This window comes from Mustela nivalis (genome assembly GCF_964662115.1).
Source record: "Mustela nivalis genome assembly, chromosome: 3".
In the NCBI taxonomy this organism is placed as follows: Eukaryota; Metazoa; Chordata; class Mammalia; order Carnivora; family Mustelidae; genus Mustela; species Mustela nivalis.
Window position 1 is genome coordinate 78,019,221 of NC_139022.1, and position 18,701 is coordinate 78,037,921.

The window sequence follows — 18,701 nt, forward strand, 5'->3', positions numbered from 1 at the left end:
CTGCATATCTTAGTAATAAAGAGTTCCTCCACTTTTTAATACTGGTATTAAATACTGGCATGGAGTGTGGCTCTGAATAAAAGCACAAAATGTATTGTTTACTCGCAGTGATACTGAATTCTGTTGCATGTATTTAAGTGGTTTGCCTTTACCATATACATTCCTGTAGCATTCTCCCTTACCTAAAGTTCTCAAACCATCCAGACTTTTGTCTTGGGAATCCACCATCTGAAAGTCACTCAGGGAATCTGTATATGTAGCTGCATGAAGATTGGAAGTCCTAATTCTTAATTTATCTTAAAATCAAAGCAGAATCATAATAAAATGTAAATTATACCTGGAAACATATTTATCCTTCTTTTATATTCCCAATTCAAGTCATATGTTCAACTCCTGCATGTACAAGTGTTCTGCATAGAAAACTTCTTTCCCTTGACCACAACCCAGCCTGTTATATGTCATAGAAATCTATCCTACTGATGGAAGGGAAATTTTCTTTCTTTCTTTTTTTTTTTAAGTTGGTTTATTTTTTAACTCTCCAGTCAATGAAAGGGAAACTTTATTGAGGACCCAGGACCTTGGGGCTCAGGCAGGAGGCCGCCCTGTAGGCAAAGGTAGAGCTGGTAGAGGGGCCTTATTTGACCTCCTTTTTGGGGTGCAGGTTGTTGGTGTGGCTGCACTTCTTGCAACAGTTGACAGCGCGGGGGTGCAGGTGAGCACAACATTTGGGGCAGATCTTCTTGTCGCAGTTGTATTTCTGGGCCAGCTGGCGGAGGGAGGGTTCCATGATGCCACCCCGGAGGCGAAGCTCCAGGTGCAGGGCGGACTCTTTCTGGATATTGTAATCTGACAGAGCGCGGCCATCTTCCAGCTGTTTGCCCACAAAAATCAGACACTGCTGATCGGGGGGATGCCCTCCTTGTCTTCGATTTTGGCTTTGACACTCTCAATGGTGTCGCTGGGCTCAACCTCAAGGGTGATGGTCTTGCCCGTCAGGGTCTTCATGAAGATCTGCATCTCTGCGTCTGTTGGTGCGAATCTGCAAGGCCGCCGCCACCAAACTGCTAGGCCACATCATTGAAGAGAAAGAGGGCAGACTTTAAAGATTTTTATTTATTTATTTGACAAAGAGAAAAATCACAAGTAGGCAGAGAGGAAGGCAGAGAGAGAGGGGCAAGCAGGCTCCCCGCTGAGCAGAGAGCCTGATGGAGGTCTCATTCCCAGGCCCCTGAGATCATGACTTGAGTCAAAGGTAGAGGCTTAACACACTGAGCCATCCAGGCACCCCTCAAAGGGAAATTTTCTATGTGTCTCCTTGCACAAATAACTCTCAGGAAAAAATAGAAATAGAAAAAATAGCTTGGCCTGCACATCCTGCTGCTGAGAGGCTGTAAGTCTTTTTTCAATCTATGAGGGACTATTTCATCAAACAATGATTTCTTTAAAAGTAAACCTACTGTATTTGATTCTGAGCTATTTATAATTTGTACTTTCCTAAACTTAGGGTTGTGAGCCAGTCATCCATAACCTCAAACTCTTATTTGAGGGCCCCAGCACAATTTTAGTTGAATTAAAATCTGCAATTTTTAATTAGAAAATAAAGATAATTTTACACAATTTATTTTATTTTATTTTTTATTTTTTTTTTTAAAGATTTTATTTATTTATTTGACTGAGAGAAATCACAAGTAGGCAGAGAGGCAGGCAGAGAGAGAGAGAGGAGGAAGCAGGCTCCCTGCTGAGCAGAGAGCCCGATGTGGGACTCGATCCCAGGACCCTGAGATCATGACCTGAGCCGAAGGCAGCGGCTTAACCACTGAGCCACCCAGGCACCCCACAATTTATTTTAAATGTAGCATTTAAAATGTCTTCTGAAGGGATTATTGTACCCAGTAATGTTCCAATTTATGAGGCTGAAGTTTCTAGAAGCTACTTCTCCATTCAGCCGAACTTTCCTTGAGACTCACTGTTTAGATTTCAAAGGGCTGCTATGGACCTGGGATATATATCAGATGAATATAGAAGAAAGGCCACATGGAGAAGGGACTTAAAGGCACTGTCTTGTGAGGGGCAGCTCCTACTCTTCTCTCACCAAACTTCTCCCTTGCCAGTGTGCAGTATGGGTCTGCAGGCTTCTGAAACCTTATGGAATGATGAGGTAATAGGACCACCTCTAGGACTTGGATAGTGGGCAGAAGTTCAGACAGGCTTCCTTTTACTCTTCCCCCTGCTTTTTTTTTTATTTTTATTTTTTTAAGATTTTATTTATTTATTTGCCAGAGAGAGAGAGAGGGAGAGAGAGCGCGCGCGCAAGCGAGCACAGGCAGACAGAGTGGCAGCAGAGGCAGAGGGAGAAGCAGGCTCCCGGCCGAGCAAGGAGCCTGATGTGGGACTCAATCCCAGGATGCTGGGATCATGACCTGAGCCGAAGGCAGCTGCTTAACCAACTGAGCCACCCAGGCATCCCCTGCTTTTATGTGCTCCTGTGGTATATAACTGAGTGATAGTGCTCCTGGCAACTTGGGAGAACCTAGGTTTTCCTTGCCCTCCTAGAAGCTCATTTTTTTTTTTTTTTTGAAATAACACAGTATTCTTCAGTACTCATCAAGTCTAAGATCATGGCTTTGTAAGTCCAGTCTATCTTGGCCAGTTTGGAAAATGAAAGCAGGACCATGAATTGAACTTGCTTACTTAAACCTACTCACCATGATCTAGTTTGGTCCAGTGGAGGGAAGAAGCTTGAAGGGTGAATCAGAAGTAGGATTCTACTTCTCGCTTTGTTTCCTATTATTTTTGACCTTAGGCAAATCAGTTTAACTTCTGCATGACTCTGTTTCTTCATTCTCAAACAGGAGTAAACAAACTTGCTATAACTCAGTTTTCAGGGATAATCAAATGAGATTATATGTATGAAAATCTCCCTCAAATTTTTAAAGACAATAAAAAATACAAGTTTAAAAATACTATCCATATTGACAGATGAATAGCTAAAGAATATGTGGTATAGATATACAGTGGACTATTACTCAGTCATCAAAAAATGAAATCTTGCTATTGCAATGACATGGATGGAACTAGAGAATATTATGCTAAATGAAATAAGTCAATCAGAGAAAGACAATTATCATATGATTTCACTCATATGTGGAATTAAAGAAACAAAACAGAGGATCATAGGGGAAGGGAGGGAAAATAAGACAAAATCAGAGAGGGAGACAAACCCTAAGAGACACTTTTTAAAAATTAATGTGTAATGTATTATTTGTTTCAGGGGTACAGGTCTGTGATTCATCAGTCTTACACAATTCATAGCACTCACCATAGCACATACCCACCCCAGTGTCCATCACCCAGCTACCCTAGCTACCTGACTTCTGAGATTCAGAGTCCCTTATGGTTTGTCTCCCTCTCTGGTTTCATCTTGTTTCCTTTTTCCCTCCCTTCCCCTATGATCCTCTGTCTTGTTTCTCAAATTCCTTATATCAGTGAGATCATATGATAGTTGTCTTTATCTGATTCACTTATTTTACTTGGCATAATACCCTCTAGTTCCAACCACATCATTGCAAATGGCAAGATTTGGGTGGGGTTTTTTTCATGGCTGCATAATATTCCTGTGTGTGTGTGTGTGTGTGTGTGTGTGTGTGTGTATCACATCTTCTTTATCCATTCATCTGTTGATGGATGTCTAGGCTTTTCCCATAGTTTGGCTATTGTGGACATTGCTGCTATAAACATTGGGGGTCACATACCTCTTCAGATCACTACATTTTTATGTTTAGGGTAAATACCCAGTAGTGCAATTGCTGGGTCGTAGGGTAACACTATTTTCAACTTTTTGAGGACTCTCCATACTGTTTTCCAGAGTGGCTGCACTAGCTTATATTCCTACCAATGGTGTAGGAGGGTTCCCCTTTCTCTGCATCCTCATCAACATCTGTCATTTCCTGACTTGTTAATTTTAGCCATTCTGACTGGTGTGAGGTGGTATCTCACTGTGGTCTTGATTTGTATTTCCCTGATGCTGAGTGATGTTGAGCACTCTTTCATGTGTCTATTGACCATTTGGGTGAAGAGACTCTTAATCATCAGAAACAAACAGGGTGACTGGAGGAGGGAGTGGTGAGTTGGGGACATTAAGGAGGGCATGGTATGTAATGAGCACTGGGTGATATGTAAGACACATGTATCACAGACCTCTACCTCTGAAACTAATAATACACTATATGTTTTTAAATTGAATTTAGGGCGCCTGGGTGGCTCAGTGGGTTAAGCCGCTGCCTTCGGCTCAGGTCATGATCTCAGGGTCCTGGGATGGAGTCCCGCATCGGGCCCTCTGCTCAGCAGGGAGCCTGCTTCCTTCTTTCTCTCTCTCTGCCTGCCTCTCAGTGTACTTGTAATTTCTCTCTGTCAAATAAATAAATAAATAATAATAAAAAAAGATTAAAAAAAATAAATTGAATTTAAATTTTTAAAAATTGAAAAAATACTGTCCGTGTATATATAAAATGATTTAGAAGGTTCTAAAATAAAATAGAGGATAAAACAATATAAACTAGAAATTACTAGAAAATACTCGGCATCATTTTTATTCTATCAAATTTTATAGGGGAGAAAAACCTGTGTAATAACAAGGACTGTTTGTTATTCAGACCCTCAGGAAAAAAACATACAAGATCCATTAACAGGCATTGATCTGAGGTAAAGGCCTAAGAAAACTGTTGAGTTTTAAACAAATAAGCAAAAAGCCCAATCTTATAATGCGGTCTCTTGCCTGACCTGAGTTGAGATAACTTGAGTCTTGGATTTATCTGGGTTTGAGGACAGCTCTGACATTGACTGTGGTAGCTCGCATGCCATGACCAGGTCATAAAAGCCTAGAACAATCTGGTGGCTGCTTACATCTACAGTACCATGTAAAGCATTGATACTTGTCTCTCTAGCCCAGGGCCTGGGATCTGGGTTTTGAAATTATTGCTGCACCAGCACTGGAGCAACCTCTCCTTTACTGTGTTTGACCTTTGGAACCAAGGACTTTTCCATTTCTGACCATTCATGGGTTTTCTAAGAGCAGGGCTAGTCATGGCCTCTTTCAAATAAAAACCCTGCAACATCCCCCAGATTCGCTATCCATTTATAGTAAAGAACTTTAACCATATCCAAAATTGGAGTTTGGACCTATTATCTCTGTGTCTGATATACTGAGGGATTGGTCAGTATAAGCCAGGTAGGAGGGAGGGAAAAGGTGCTTTTGAGAGAAAAACGAGCAAGGATGAATAAGGAATCTGGAAGAACATCATGAGGCAGCAGGTGCCATGGGGCTGTACTTTGACATTTCCTATTCTAGGTCTCTTTGGACAGCCCAGTCCAGTGGTTCCAGGAGGGCGGGACTGAGGTAAATATGTCCAGCAACAATTCCTGTTGCTAAGCAACCTCTTCTGAGAGAGCCAGGACAACTCAGGTGCTTTCCTATAATGTGGAGAAGAAGGTAAGCAGTGGCAACCTGCAGGCAGGGATTGTGAGGAAATGCCTAACAGGAGTAGCAGAGACCAGAGGCATTGGAGGGTGAGCACAGGGGCCAAAGAGTTTCTGCCCTGGCACGAACACCCAAAGGCCTAGAGACAGATAGGGAGCGAGCAGGAGCTGAAGCAAGGGACCACTAAGAGGAGGTCAGCAGCTCTGATTATGCATTAGCTATCAGCCCTCCTTCTGGAAACTCAAAGGCTTATAAGGAATGAGAAGGGCTGAAGCCCTGTTAGCTGTTGCTTTTTGTTTTGTTTTGTTTTGTTTTTTAAAGATTTTATTTATTTATTTGACAGAGAGAAATCACAAGTAGATGGAGAGGCAGGCAGAGAGAGAGAGAGGGAAGCAGGCTCCCTGCCGAGCAGAGAGCCCGATGTGGGACTCGATCCCAGGACCCTGAGATCATGACCTGAGCTGAAGGCAGCGGCTTAACCCACTGAGCCACCCAGGCGCCCCACTTTTTGTTTTGTTTTGTTTTGTTTTGCTTTGTTTTGTTTTGAGATTATGAGCATGGGGGCATCGGGAGGGGAGTGCGCAGAAGGAGAGGGAAGAGGGAACGAGAGAATCTTAAGCAGGCTCTATGCCCAGTGTGGAGCCCCAAGGGGCTCAGTCTCATGACCCTGAGACCACAACCTAAGCCAAGAGTCAGACACTCACTCCACTGAGCCACCCAGGTTCCCCAGAGGACATCAGCTTTAGTAGACCTGGGTTCAAGAATTTGAATGCCCTTTGCCTAAAACCCTCATATTGGATGGAGAGATAGCATGGCTGTGCAGTGTCCATATAGAATAATTGTGTTGCCCATTTTCAATTTGGTTAAGCAACAATTCCTTCTTCTCCCAAGCATTAACAGTTATTTAACCAGATTGACCACCAGTTTTCTTATGGAGGTCGTTTATGATCTCCAAGGTGAGGTTCACCTTATTCCTCAAGGTCCCATGAAAAAAATCAAAGATGGATAAACAGGAAAACGCAGAAGACTCCACTCCAAAATTGCTGGCACACTTACATCAAAGTGGCAGGATATAAAATTAATGCACAGAATCAGTTGCATTTCTATACACTAACAATGAGACAGAAGAAAAGACATTAAGGAGTCTATTCCATTTACAATTGCACCCAAAACCGTAAGATACCTAGGAATAAACCTAACCAAAGAGACAAATGATCTGTACTCAGAAAACTATAGAATACTCATGAAAGAAATAGAGGAAGACAGGAAGAAACGGGAAAACTTTCTGATGCTCATGGATTGGAAGAACAAATCTTGTGAAAATGTCCGTGCTACCTAGAGCAATCTACACATTCAGTGCAATCCTTATCAAAATACCATCAACTTTTTTCACAGAGATGGAACAAATAGTCCTAAAATTTGTATGAAACCAGAAAAGACTCCAAGTAGCCCAAGGAATGTTGAACAAGAAAGCCAAAGCTGGTGACATCACAATTCCAGACTTCAAGCTCTATTACAAAGCTGTCAGCATCCAGACAGTATTGTTCTGGGACAAAAACAGACACATAGATCAATGGAACAGAATACAGAACCCAGAAATGGGCTCTCAACTCTATGGTCAACTAATCTTTGACAAAGCAGGAAAGAATATTCAATGGAAAAAAGAGTCTCTTCAACAAATGGTGTTGGGAAGCTTGGACAGCCATATGCAGAAGAATGAAACTGGACCATTTCCTTTCACCATACACGAAAATAGTTTCAAAATGGATGAAAGACCTCAAAGTGAGACAGGAATCCATCAAAATCCTTAAGGAAAACACAGGCAGCAAAGTCTTCAGCCTCAGCCACAGCAACTTCTTGCTAGACACATCTCCAAAGGGCAAGGGAAACAAAGGCAAAAATAAGCTATTGGGACTTCATCAAAATAAAAAGCCTTTGTTCAGCAAGGGAAGCAGTCAATAAAACCAAAAGACTACCAACAGAATAGGAGAAGATATTTGCAAATGACATATCAGATAAAGGGCTAGTATCCAAATATAAGAACTTATCAAACTCAGTACCCTCAAAACAAATAATCCAATCGCAAAATGGGCAGATTAGATGAACAGGTATTTCTCCAGAGAAGACATACAAGTGGCCAACAGACACATGAAAAAATGCTCCACATCACTCGGTATCAGGGAAATACATATCAAAACCACAGTGAGATACCACCTCACACCAGTCAGAATGGCTAAAATTAACAAGTCAGGAAATGACAGGTGTTAGCGAGGATGTGGAGAAAGGGGAACCCTCCTACACTGTTGGCGGGAATGCAAGCTGGTGCAGCCACTCTGGAAAACAGCATGGAGGTTCTTCAAAAAGTTGAAAATAGAGCTACCCTATGACCAGCAATTGCACTATCAGGTATTTACCCCCAAAGATAAAAAGGTAGTGATCTGAAGAGGCATGTGCACCCCAATGTTTATAGAAGAAATGTCCACAATAACCAAACTATGGAAACACCCCAGATGTCCGTCCATAGATGAATGGTTTAAGAGGATGTGGTATATATATATACACAGACACACTCACATATACATACAATGGAATATTACGTAGCCATCAAAGAATGAAATCTTGCTATTTGCAACAACATGGTTGGAACTAGAGGGTATTATGCCAAGTGAAATGAGCCAATCAGAGAAAAAGACAATTATCCTATGTTCTCACTGATATCTGGAATTTGAGGAACAAGACAGAGGATCATAGGGGAAGGGAGGGAAAAAGGAAACAAGATGAAACCAGAGAGGGAGACAAACCATAAGGAACTCTGAATCTCAGGAGTCAAACTGAGGGTTGCTGGAGGGGAGGGGGGTGGAGGGATGGGGTAGCTGGATGATGGACATTGGGGAGGGTATGTGCTATGGTGAGTGCTATGAATTGTGTAAGACTGATGAATCACAGATCTGTACCCCTGAAACAAATAATACACTATATGTTAATTTTTTTAAATGTTCCAAAAAAAAAAAAAGGAAGAGAGAGAGAGAGAAAGATGTATGAACAGCCTGTAGAAGCTTCTTTGGTTAGAGATCCTCTCCTTTATTTCCCAATGGGTCTAAAAATCATTAGAAGCAGAGTTAAAACTTAATTATGAAGAAGAAGAAGAAGAGGGGGAGGAGAGGGAGAAGGAGATGAGGAAGAAGAGGGGGGTGGGAAGGGGGTCAGGGAAAAGGGGGAGGGGTAGAGAGACGAGGCAGGGGGGATGAGGGGGAAAAAGGAGGCTGAGGAAAAGCTTATTTGTGGGTCTGTTTTCTTGACGTAGATGCCTACTCATAAAAAGTACCTGCTTATTTCCACCTCTGCTATGGTGACATGTTTGTAATTTAAAGTCCCCATTGGGAAGTATTGCTAGAAAGAGAATAGCCACGTTAAAGAACAGGTACATTTTTAGGCTTCTGCTATATATTGCCAGATTACGCCAAAGGTAATGAGGGGAGGGAGTCTCATTTTCCAGTGCTCCCCAATAGCTTAGCCAGTTTATTGGGTGGGAAAGGACCTCTATTTGTTGCTGGAATTTTCATTTTTAAAATTACAAACTATTCAATGATTTCGACAAGATTTAATAGAGCTTTTGTATTCTGTTCTCTGTTCCATTAAAAAAGCACTTTGGAGGTTAATAAGGAAATGTCTGACCTATTCCTCTCCCTCATATATTCGAGGAGCTAAAGGGGCTAAATAATATGCTCAACATTCTTGAGGCAGGAGACAGTAGGAGGCCTGAAAAAATGTGTGAATCTGGGAGGACAAGGATAGGTCTATGGTCCATGTAACTGGTAGGCAGGGAAGACTTCATGGAGGAGGTGTGATTGGTACTGGGTCCACAAGGTGGGTAGGATTTGAGTAGGTGGAAGAAATGTGATAAGACATTGCAGGTGGGAGTTCAGGCAGGAACAGAGAGCAAAGTCTGGTGTTCAAACTGAGCAGGGTGTGTGCATTGGTTCAGGTTCTCTGGGAAGCAGATGGTAAAGGGAAAGTGAGGATTTGACTAGAGGAAATGCCTGTGAGAGAACACACAAGAAGAAGCTGGAGGAGACTGGGAGAGCTATCAGACTGTGATGCATGTCAGTGAAGGAGAGAGGAAAGGAAGATTGAGTGAAAGCTTCCAGGACTTTCTTGCTTTGTGATAACATTTGGGAAGGGTTGTCAGGGAGTCCTTGAACCAATGTTGACCACCAGAGAAGTTCACGTCTCCCAGGAACAGGCTGCCTTAGTATCTCTGCTGCATCCAGTCAGCATCTGGGAGCAGCCTGTAGGAAGCTGGACATTGAAATCTTGGTACAAATGTGATGATGGATCTCACAACATAGCAGTTAGGATTGTAAGCTAATTCCCTGGCATTGGAGGTCTATGAGGTGCATTCTCATGGCTGCCATAACACAATGGGGAAAGAATGAAAAGACTGGCCTCACCGGGCAGAGTGCATTTATCCAGAGGTAGGAGAGGTTTCCTACTTTCATCTTCAGAGAAGTATCTTGATTTCTATGGCTGGACAGAGGACATGGTGGTGATGGAAGCTTTACTAATGCAGCCTCTCCCCTCATAAACCCCAGGAGCTAGGGTGTGCACTGTCAGGTCAACGAAGTTCATGTTGGATATGGTGGATGGGCCCTCAACATCCATTCCTCCTTCCAGTGTACTTTCCTCTATGGCAGAGTCTGGAAAGCTGAACACTACATTTTCTAGATTCCACTATAGCTTTCATTCTGGATGCAAATTAAGTTTTGCCAGTTATTTGTACCTTTGGAACATATGGAAGGCAGAGGTTAGGCAGAGGCCATCCTGCTGTTTTTCAGATTTGTTTGTTTGTTTTGTTTTCTTGCTGACAGTTGAGATCATGAAGACTTTACTTTTTTATGTAGGAGCATTTTAGTGTTCATTCTCCAGCTTCAAGAGTTGGACAAGCTTTTTTTTTTAAAAAAAATTTAAAAATTTTTAAATAAACATATAATGTATTATTAGCCCCAGGGGTATAGGTCTGTGAATTGCCAGGTTTACACACTTCACAGCACTCACCATAGTGCATACCTTCCCCCATGTCCATAACCCCACCACTCTCGCCCTACCCTCTTCCCCCCACTGCCACCCTCAGTTTGTTCTGTGAGATTAAGAGTCTTTATGGTTTGTCTCCCTCCCGATCCCATCTTGTTTCATTTATTCTTTTCCTAACCCCAAACCCCCCACGTTGCATCTCCCCTTCCTCATATCAGGGAGATCATATGATAGTTGTCTTTCTCTGATTAGCTTATTTCGCTAAGCATGATACCCTCTAGTATCATTGCAAATAGCAAGAAGAGTTGGACAAGCTTTAAGAGTCGTGGGGGTGGCAGCTTCCTGATCTCTAAAACCACAGCTACAGTGGTGTGTGCTGGATAATTCCACTAGTGCCTTCCCGACTCTCCAGTTCCTGGCACTGGCAGAGGATACACTCCCTGGAGGGCTAGTTCAGCAATGCTGTTTTGGGAATCATTTCTAAAGGTCAGACTGATACTGCTTTTCCTTTGCAATGATTTTTGTTTGGTTTTGTAATAGGTTTTATATCTTTTTCTTTACCATACATTATTAAATATTATTGGCTATATTACCTATGCTGTATTTCTCATCTTCATGACTTACTGATTTTATAAACTGGAAGTTTTTATGTCTTAATCCCCTTCACCTATTTCACCTACCCCCCAACCCTCTCTTCTCTGGCAACCATGTTTGTTCTCTGCATTTAAGAGTCTGGTGGTGTTGTGTTTTTAACATTATTTCTTTGCTCATTAGATTTATGTTTTTAGAGTCCACATGTAAGTGAAATCGTATGGTATCTGTCTTTCTCTGACTTAGTTCACTTAGATTCATACCCTCTAGGTCCATCCATGTTGTCACAAATTACAAGATTTACAAATTAATGGCCAAGTAATATTCCTCTGTGTGTGTGTGTGTGTGTGTGTGTGTGTGTACCACATCTTCTTTATTCATTCATCTATGGATGGACACCTGGTTGCTTCCACAGTAAATAATGCTGCAGTAAACATAGGTGTGTATATATATACATTCAAATTAATGTTTTCATATTCTTTGGGTAAATACCCAGTAGTAGAATTACTGGATCATATGTATTTCTGTTTTTCACTTTTTGAGGAATCTCCATATTATTTTCTGCCACTGTATTTTTTTATAGCAGTTGTAGGTTCACAGCAAAATTGAATGAAAAATACAGTTAGTTCCACATATCCTCTGCCTCTCCCTAACCTCCCCCATTATCAATATTCTAACAGCAGTGTGGTACATTTGTTATAATCAGTAATCTTTTGTTGACACTTTATTGTCATTCAGAGCTGTAGTTTACATTAGGGCTCATTCTTGATGTTGTACATTCTATGGCCTTTCACAATTATGTGACATTTTTCATGATTATATCATCCTACAGAGTAGTTTCACTGCCCTAAAAATCCTTTGTGCTTCCCTTATTCATCCTTCCTTACCTATAACCCTTGCCAAGCACTGGGGTTTTGTTTTGTTTTATTTTTACTGTCTCCCGTAGTTTGCCTTTTCGGAACGTAGCTGGAATCATACAGTGAGTAGTCTTTTTAGATTGGGCTTCTTTCACTTATAAATATGGCTTTAAGTTTCCTTCATGTCTTTTCATGACTCAATAGCTCATTTTTATTTAACACGATTAATAGTCCGTTGTATGGATATACCACAGTTTATGTATCTATTCATGTACTGAAGGACATGTCGGTTGCTTCCCAAGATTTTGTAAGCGCCTACTTCCCTATATTAAATACCCGGATTAGTTTCCATCTCCTGTACTTTACACTGACTGCTATAGAAGAGAAGGTGCATATTAAGATAATGTTAGCACGAGGCTGAAGTCACAACAAAGTGGGACCCAGCTGAGAAATAGGTTCACTTGACCATTGCTTTTTTTTTTTTTTAAGATTTTATTTATTTATTTGACAGAGATCACAAGTAGGCAGAGAGAGAGAGAGAGGAGGAAGCAGGCTCCCTGTGGAGCAGAGAGCCCGATGCAGGGCTCGATCCCATGACCCTGGGATCATGACCTGAGCCGAAGGCAGAGGCTTTAACCCACTGAGCCACCAGGCGCCCCGACCATTGCTTTTCTAATTTACATGTTTATCATGTTCGCTGAACTCCTGAGACATCTCCACCTTGTTCTGTTCCCTGTGGAAATGAAGAGATGACTGTCACAGACTACGCTCAAAAGACAATTAAGGGTTTAAGTTTCAGGCTTTACCATGTACAAACCAGCAGAACTGGGCTTTCCTTGCCTCTTTGTCTTTGCTCCTACAGAGAGTTCTCTCAGGACCAAGAGCACACTGAGCTTTTTCGCATCTGAGGGTCTTTCCACTTGTGTCAGGGATAGCCCTTCCTCCAGCTTAACCATATATCTGACCCTTTTGTATCCTTCAGGTTTTAGTTCAAATGTTACTTCCTAATATAATGTAAACCCTCACTGTTGTTTGCTATAATATCTCCTTTTCTTACAGAGAGATGTATTTCATTCAGGCCATAAGAATCTCAAGCTTTATTTCTGATTAAGCTTCATATCCCAACAGTTAAATATGAATGACTATATAGAAGGGAATCGTTTTCATTATCTGTTGCTGTATAGCAAATCATATCAAAACTTGGTAGCTGAGGACAACAATTTGTTATCAGCTCTCAGAATTCTGTAAGTTAAATGGCTTCAACTGGGTGGGTCTTCTGTTGTTCTTTCTTGCAGTTTCTCACATAGCAGCCGTCGGCTGGTGGCTATGTCTGGCACATCCGAAATGGCTTTACTCACATGTCTGGTACTTCAGCAGGGATGACTGGAAGCCTGGATCCAGCTGGATACTGGTATGGCTAGCTTTTCTCTTCCAGATAATCTCAGCTCCTGTCCCTGGCCCCACCTGCTGTCTTCATGTGGTTTCTCCAGCAGGGTAGCTAAACTTCTTATGTAGCATCCTCAGCCTCCCAACAGCATAAAAGCAGAAGCTGCCAGGTCTTCTTAAGACATATTATTGAAGCAGTCACAACATCACTTTTGCTACATCTTTTGACTAAAGCAAGTTACAGAGCCAACCCAGATTCCATGTGGAAGGAGACTATACAGGAATGTGAATACCAGGAAGCCTGGTGCATTAGGGTTCATCTTTGCAGACTAGCTACCGCAGTACTTAAACATTGTCAGTCAGTGGACCTCACCAACATCCATTAAGCTGGCTAATGAGTAATAATGATGATCATTCATGATGATGATGATGATGAATGAGGAGAATTCTATCTGCTATTTAAAACAATTTTTCTCCGTGGAAATTGAGATAGTTCATAGGAAACCATAGGAAGATTCTCCAAGAACTGGGAGCCAAATGACAGTCTAAGAATCAAGAAAGTTAAGAGCTATATGTGATGGATGATATTAGCCATCTGGAAAAGTCTTTAGGACTGATCTCTTAATCATTCAAGAAGAAAAGTAGCCATCAAATTTCATAAATTGGAGGGTATTGGTAACCTTAAACAGAGAGGTTTTATTGGAGAGTTGGGTTGGAAGCCAGAATAGAGTGGGTTAAGGAGTGAGTGGCAGGTGACAACATGGGCAGAGAAGTTTAGCAACTTTTTCAAAGATGTAGCCAGGGGTTTTGATGCACAAGTAGTAGGATGGGAAATGGAAGGGAAAAGGAAGGGAAATGGGTACGATTTTTCTGGATGGTAATTAGGCAGCAGATAATAAAAACCTTGAATATATTAATGTCTTTGGCCTACATATACAACTTCTAAGAAAATAACTTGATGAAGTAATCAGACATGTGCAAAGATTCATATAACAAGAAAATCACTTAACGGCTTAGTCAGTTGAACATCTGACTTGATTTTGGCTCAAGTCATGATCTTATGCAGTATGGAACCTGCTTGAGATTCTCTCTCTCTCTCTCCCTGCCCCTGCCCCTCTCCCTCCCCCTGCTCATGCTCTTTCTCTGTCTCTCAAAGAAATAAACAAATAAATAAATAAATAAATCACACACACAAAAGGAATAGGTATAAAGAAAATACCTGTGTAACCACCATCCAGGAGAACAAGTAAAACAGTGCTCCCCTTGTGCCCTTTCTTACTGTAAGTAGGAACTGTAAGTAACAATTGTCTTAACTTTCAGTCATTTCTTTGCCTTTCCTATATAATCGATTTTAAATTTCTTCATCATTGATGCATATGGTTCCAGTTTATTATTTTCTACTGCTGTACGAGTACCTTCCATCTGAATGTACATTCTTTCTGTTATAAATATATATGTGTAGGGGTATGTGTCTATGTATTTAAATACTAATGTGCCAAGAAAACAAAATGCTGTGAACATAGAATTCTATACCCAGTGAAAATATCTTCCAGGAATGAGGGTAAAAGAAACTTGTTTTCAGATAAAAACACTAAGAGCGTTTGTCAGCATCAGACTTGCTCTAAAGGAAAATGCTAGTGTATATAACTTGGCACACTCAAGATATCATCCCACGGGCTTCTTGCTTCCACTGTTGCCTTGGGGAGAAGAGCTTTTAATCTATCGGTTGCTCTTTTTGAGGTAAATTACATTTTATTGCTGGCTGCTTTTAAGATTTTGTTTGTATTTGATCTTTTGGATTCCATCTTCACATAGTCTTTGGCCTGGATATTCTGTATTTCCTTACCAGCTTTCTGATGCCTTTGAATATGTTTTCAACATGGTTACTTTGTTTTTGGTGGGAGTGTCTGCTCTGAAGGGTTTAACAACTTACAGATAAAACTATTGCTAACTATGTATATTAACTATCTGGGGGGGGGGGGGCGGAGATTCTAACAGAAGACTGGCTGTTGCCAAGAGTCAGGAAAAAGATGAGAGAGGAAGTAAGCTTTTGGGAGAGCTCTGTCTGGCTCTACATAAGTGGTAAAGATACAAACTGACTGATGTGAGATCTGGTCAGTTTTCCCAGTGTATCTCTGTAATGGTTCCAGACAGATAGAGAGCCATGGAGTGCATCCAAATAGCTTTCCCATTCTCACTCTGTGGCTGTCCTGATGACTTTCATAGTTCCCAGAAGATGAAAAGATGTATGTACAAATGGAACCATCTAGGCAGTGGTATTTCTTGCTATAAATTAATACTTTGCCCATAGAGTGTATTGATTGGTCCCTTGTACGTTGAATCATGTGACCCCATTCTTTTGAGTTCTGTCAATTCTTGGGACTCTGACAAAGTTGAGCAAGAAAGCTGAGGACCAAATCCTAGACCACATGGACTCTCCAAAAGTAATGACCTTGGAACCCCTCATTGGCAGCCACCTGGTCTTTCTATCTGATATCTTCATTTTACTTCATTTAAGTGCAGTTTGAGGGTCGCCTGGGTGACCTGCTCAGCAGGGAGTCTACCTCTCCCTCCCCCTCTACCCCTCCCCACTGCCTCTCTCCTTCCCCCTCCCCCTCAGCTCATGCTCTGTCTCTGGCTTTCTGTCTCTCAAATAAATAAAATCTTTCAAAATTTAAAAAAAATAAGTGCAATTTGATTAAGGATAACACTTGTTATGATGGGCACTGGGTGTTATATGTAGATGATGAATCACTAAATAAATGCGTACATACATACCTACCTACAATTTTAAGTGCAATTTGAATAAGCTGTTGAAATATTCTCTCAGTTGTTATTTTTATCTCTCACATCCAGACACACCCTTCTATATATTTTGATGCTGGTCTAGAATGAAAAGAATGCTATTTCTATGTTGTCAGGCAGCCTGTAATGCTAGAGGAGGAAGAAGGGACTGGAGCCTTCCTCTGCTTCCTGAATGTTGCCTGTTTCTGTGAGCATCACCTTAGCACCACTTCTTTATCCCAACACCCCTTCCCATAAGCAGCTTAATCCAGTCTGTTGTTCCCAGTGTTGCAGAACCAAATGCATTCTGCTGTCTCAGAGATAACCTGTGTAGGCTGCCTGGTGCCCTCACTTCAGAGGTCACCTTCTTCCTCTGAGTTCCTAAGTTTTATTAATTCCAATTTTGTTTTTTTGTTTCCCAGTTCTAGGGGTGGGAAGTGCTTTTGTAGTTGCTACCTCTGTGACACTTCTTCTTGCTCTTTCATATACTTAGTTAATAACTTTATACCTAGATAGCAATTATATTTTCTCTATTCTAGTAACTGGTATGGTTTCTGTCTCTTGACTGTAACTTGAATGATACAGATATGTGTATGAGCTGCAATTTTCCTGCCCTTTCTTTTATTGAAATTGGCAAGAAGATATTTACTCATGTCTAAGGATCTGTATATGATTTGCGAAAAACAAAAACAAGATGAGCTCATATCAAACAATTTGTCAAAAGAGGAAGAAAACTAGAAGAAATAAATGAACAATATATTTAGTGGCACATTTTGTAGCTGTTTGATTTTTCTCCCATTCTCCATAACTGAGCAGTTGCTCAAAGTGCTCTTATATCTTTTTCTTAGTTCTGGAAGCCAATAAATCCCAAAATAACACCATTACAGTAAAACAAGCTGCATAGCCCAAAGATGGATTTACTGGAATGATGTCAAATGATTGTGTCCATAGTATTGAGTGCTTATTTTAGGACTTTCTTACAGCTGACATGTCAAAAGGTTATTATTTTGCCTTGAGGAGAGACTTGAAAGGATAGTCTAGAGGAAAAGAGCATGGCTCAACAATTGCTTACTTCTGGGAGGGTCATGGGGCTGCCTGAAGGGCAAAGGAAGAACAACTCAGGGACATGTTTTGAATTTGAATAGTTTTTAGCCAAAATTGCCTCCAAGAGAAGAAATAGTTTTGCTGGTATTTCAAAGAAGTAAGCCAGTCCTGAGGCTTAAACTAAAACTGGAATTAAAAAATTGTGGCTTTGTGTAATTATTCTGGCTTAGAATGTTGAATATTGCTCAGGAACATACATGCTTTGGATCTGTTTAGGATGTCCCAGTTTGAGGGGTGCCTGGGTAGCTCAGTCAGTTAAGCATCCAACTCTTTTGGGGGGAAGGGTTTCCTTTTTTAATTTAAATTCAATTAATTAACATATAGCATATTATTAGTTTCAGAGGTAGAGTTGAGTGATTCATCAATTGCATAGAACACTCAGTGCTCATTCCATCAAGCGTCCCCCTTAATGTCCATCACCTAGTTATCCCCCCGCCCCAACAACCCTCAGTTTGTTTCCCAAGATTAAGAGTCTCTTATGGTTTGTCTCCCTCTCTGATTTCATCTTGTTTTATTTTTCCCAGGTTTGTTTATTTTACTAACCAGAATCATGCTGTATGTATTTTTTTTTAAGATTATTTATTTATTTATTTGACAGAGATCACAAGTAGGCAGAGAGGCAGGCAGAGAGAGGAGGAAGCAGGCTCCATGCTGAGCAGAGAGCCCGATGTGAGGCTCGATCCCAGGACCCTGGGATCATGACCTGAGCTGAAGGCAGAGGCTTTAACCCACTGAGCCACTCAGGTGCCCCTGTATTGTTCTTTGATGTACTTGTTGGTGATGTTCTCAGCCTAGCACACTCCTTTTATCCATTATATATTCCATAGAATTAGTGTCACTGTTTGGGTTGCTTCATTCTGCTATTATAGTTATGCCCACTTTTGTGCATGAAATTGAGCACAGGGGCTGGAATTTGAGGGGAAGAGTGCCAGTTTGAGCCCTTAGCAATCTGAGGTGAAGGCGTATTGACTTGGCATTGAGCAGGTGGCAGGCCGTGCATGCTGATTTGGGCAGTCACTCCTCACAATCTCAGTGCAGCTCTTTCTGCCTGCAGGTCTTGTCCCTGTGCTTAATAAAACCACCTTTTTTGCACTTAGAACATCTCAAGAATTTTTCTTGACTGTTTCCAGACCCTGACCATCATATCACATCAGTACTACTCTTCCAGAGAATCACCTGCTTAAGGCATAAATTTTCATTTTCCCTGAAAGCTGGAACCTCCCTCCATCATAGGTCTAGTTTACAAAGATGTAGCTCAAGGCAGGGTTTATGGAAATAATTGTCTGTTTTTGTTCTCCTCTTTTCCAGGCACTGTACCAAAGTTGCTTGGATCAAATGGCATTGTGTATCCAAAGCATTTAACTCAGGATCCCTTGCTGCAGTCTTCACATTTCCACCAGTAAAACCTCCATTCTAATCTTTATTTTGCCTTATTCATACAGCTTTCTTAATTATCCTCTTCTGTCAAATGT

General features: G+C 41.2%; 1 pseudogene across 1 annotated transcript; it reads right to left on the bottom strand.

The window, feature by feature from the left end:
• Positions 1-619: 619 nt before the first annotated feature.
• LOC309862324 (ubiquitin-ribosomal protein eL40 fusion protein pseudogene) lies at positions 620-1,070 on the bottom strand (annotated as a pseudogene). The gene has a single exon. The product of its transcript is annotated as a ubiquitin-ribosomal protein eL40 fusion protein pseudogene (transcript).
• Positions 1,071-18,701: the final 17,631 nt, after the last annotated feature.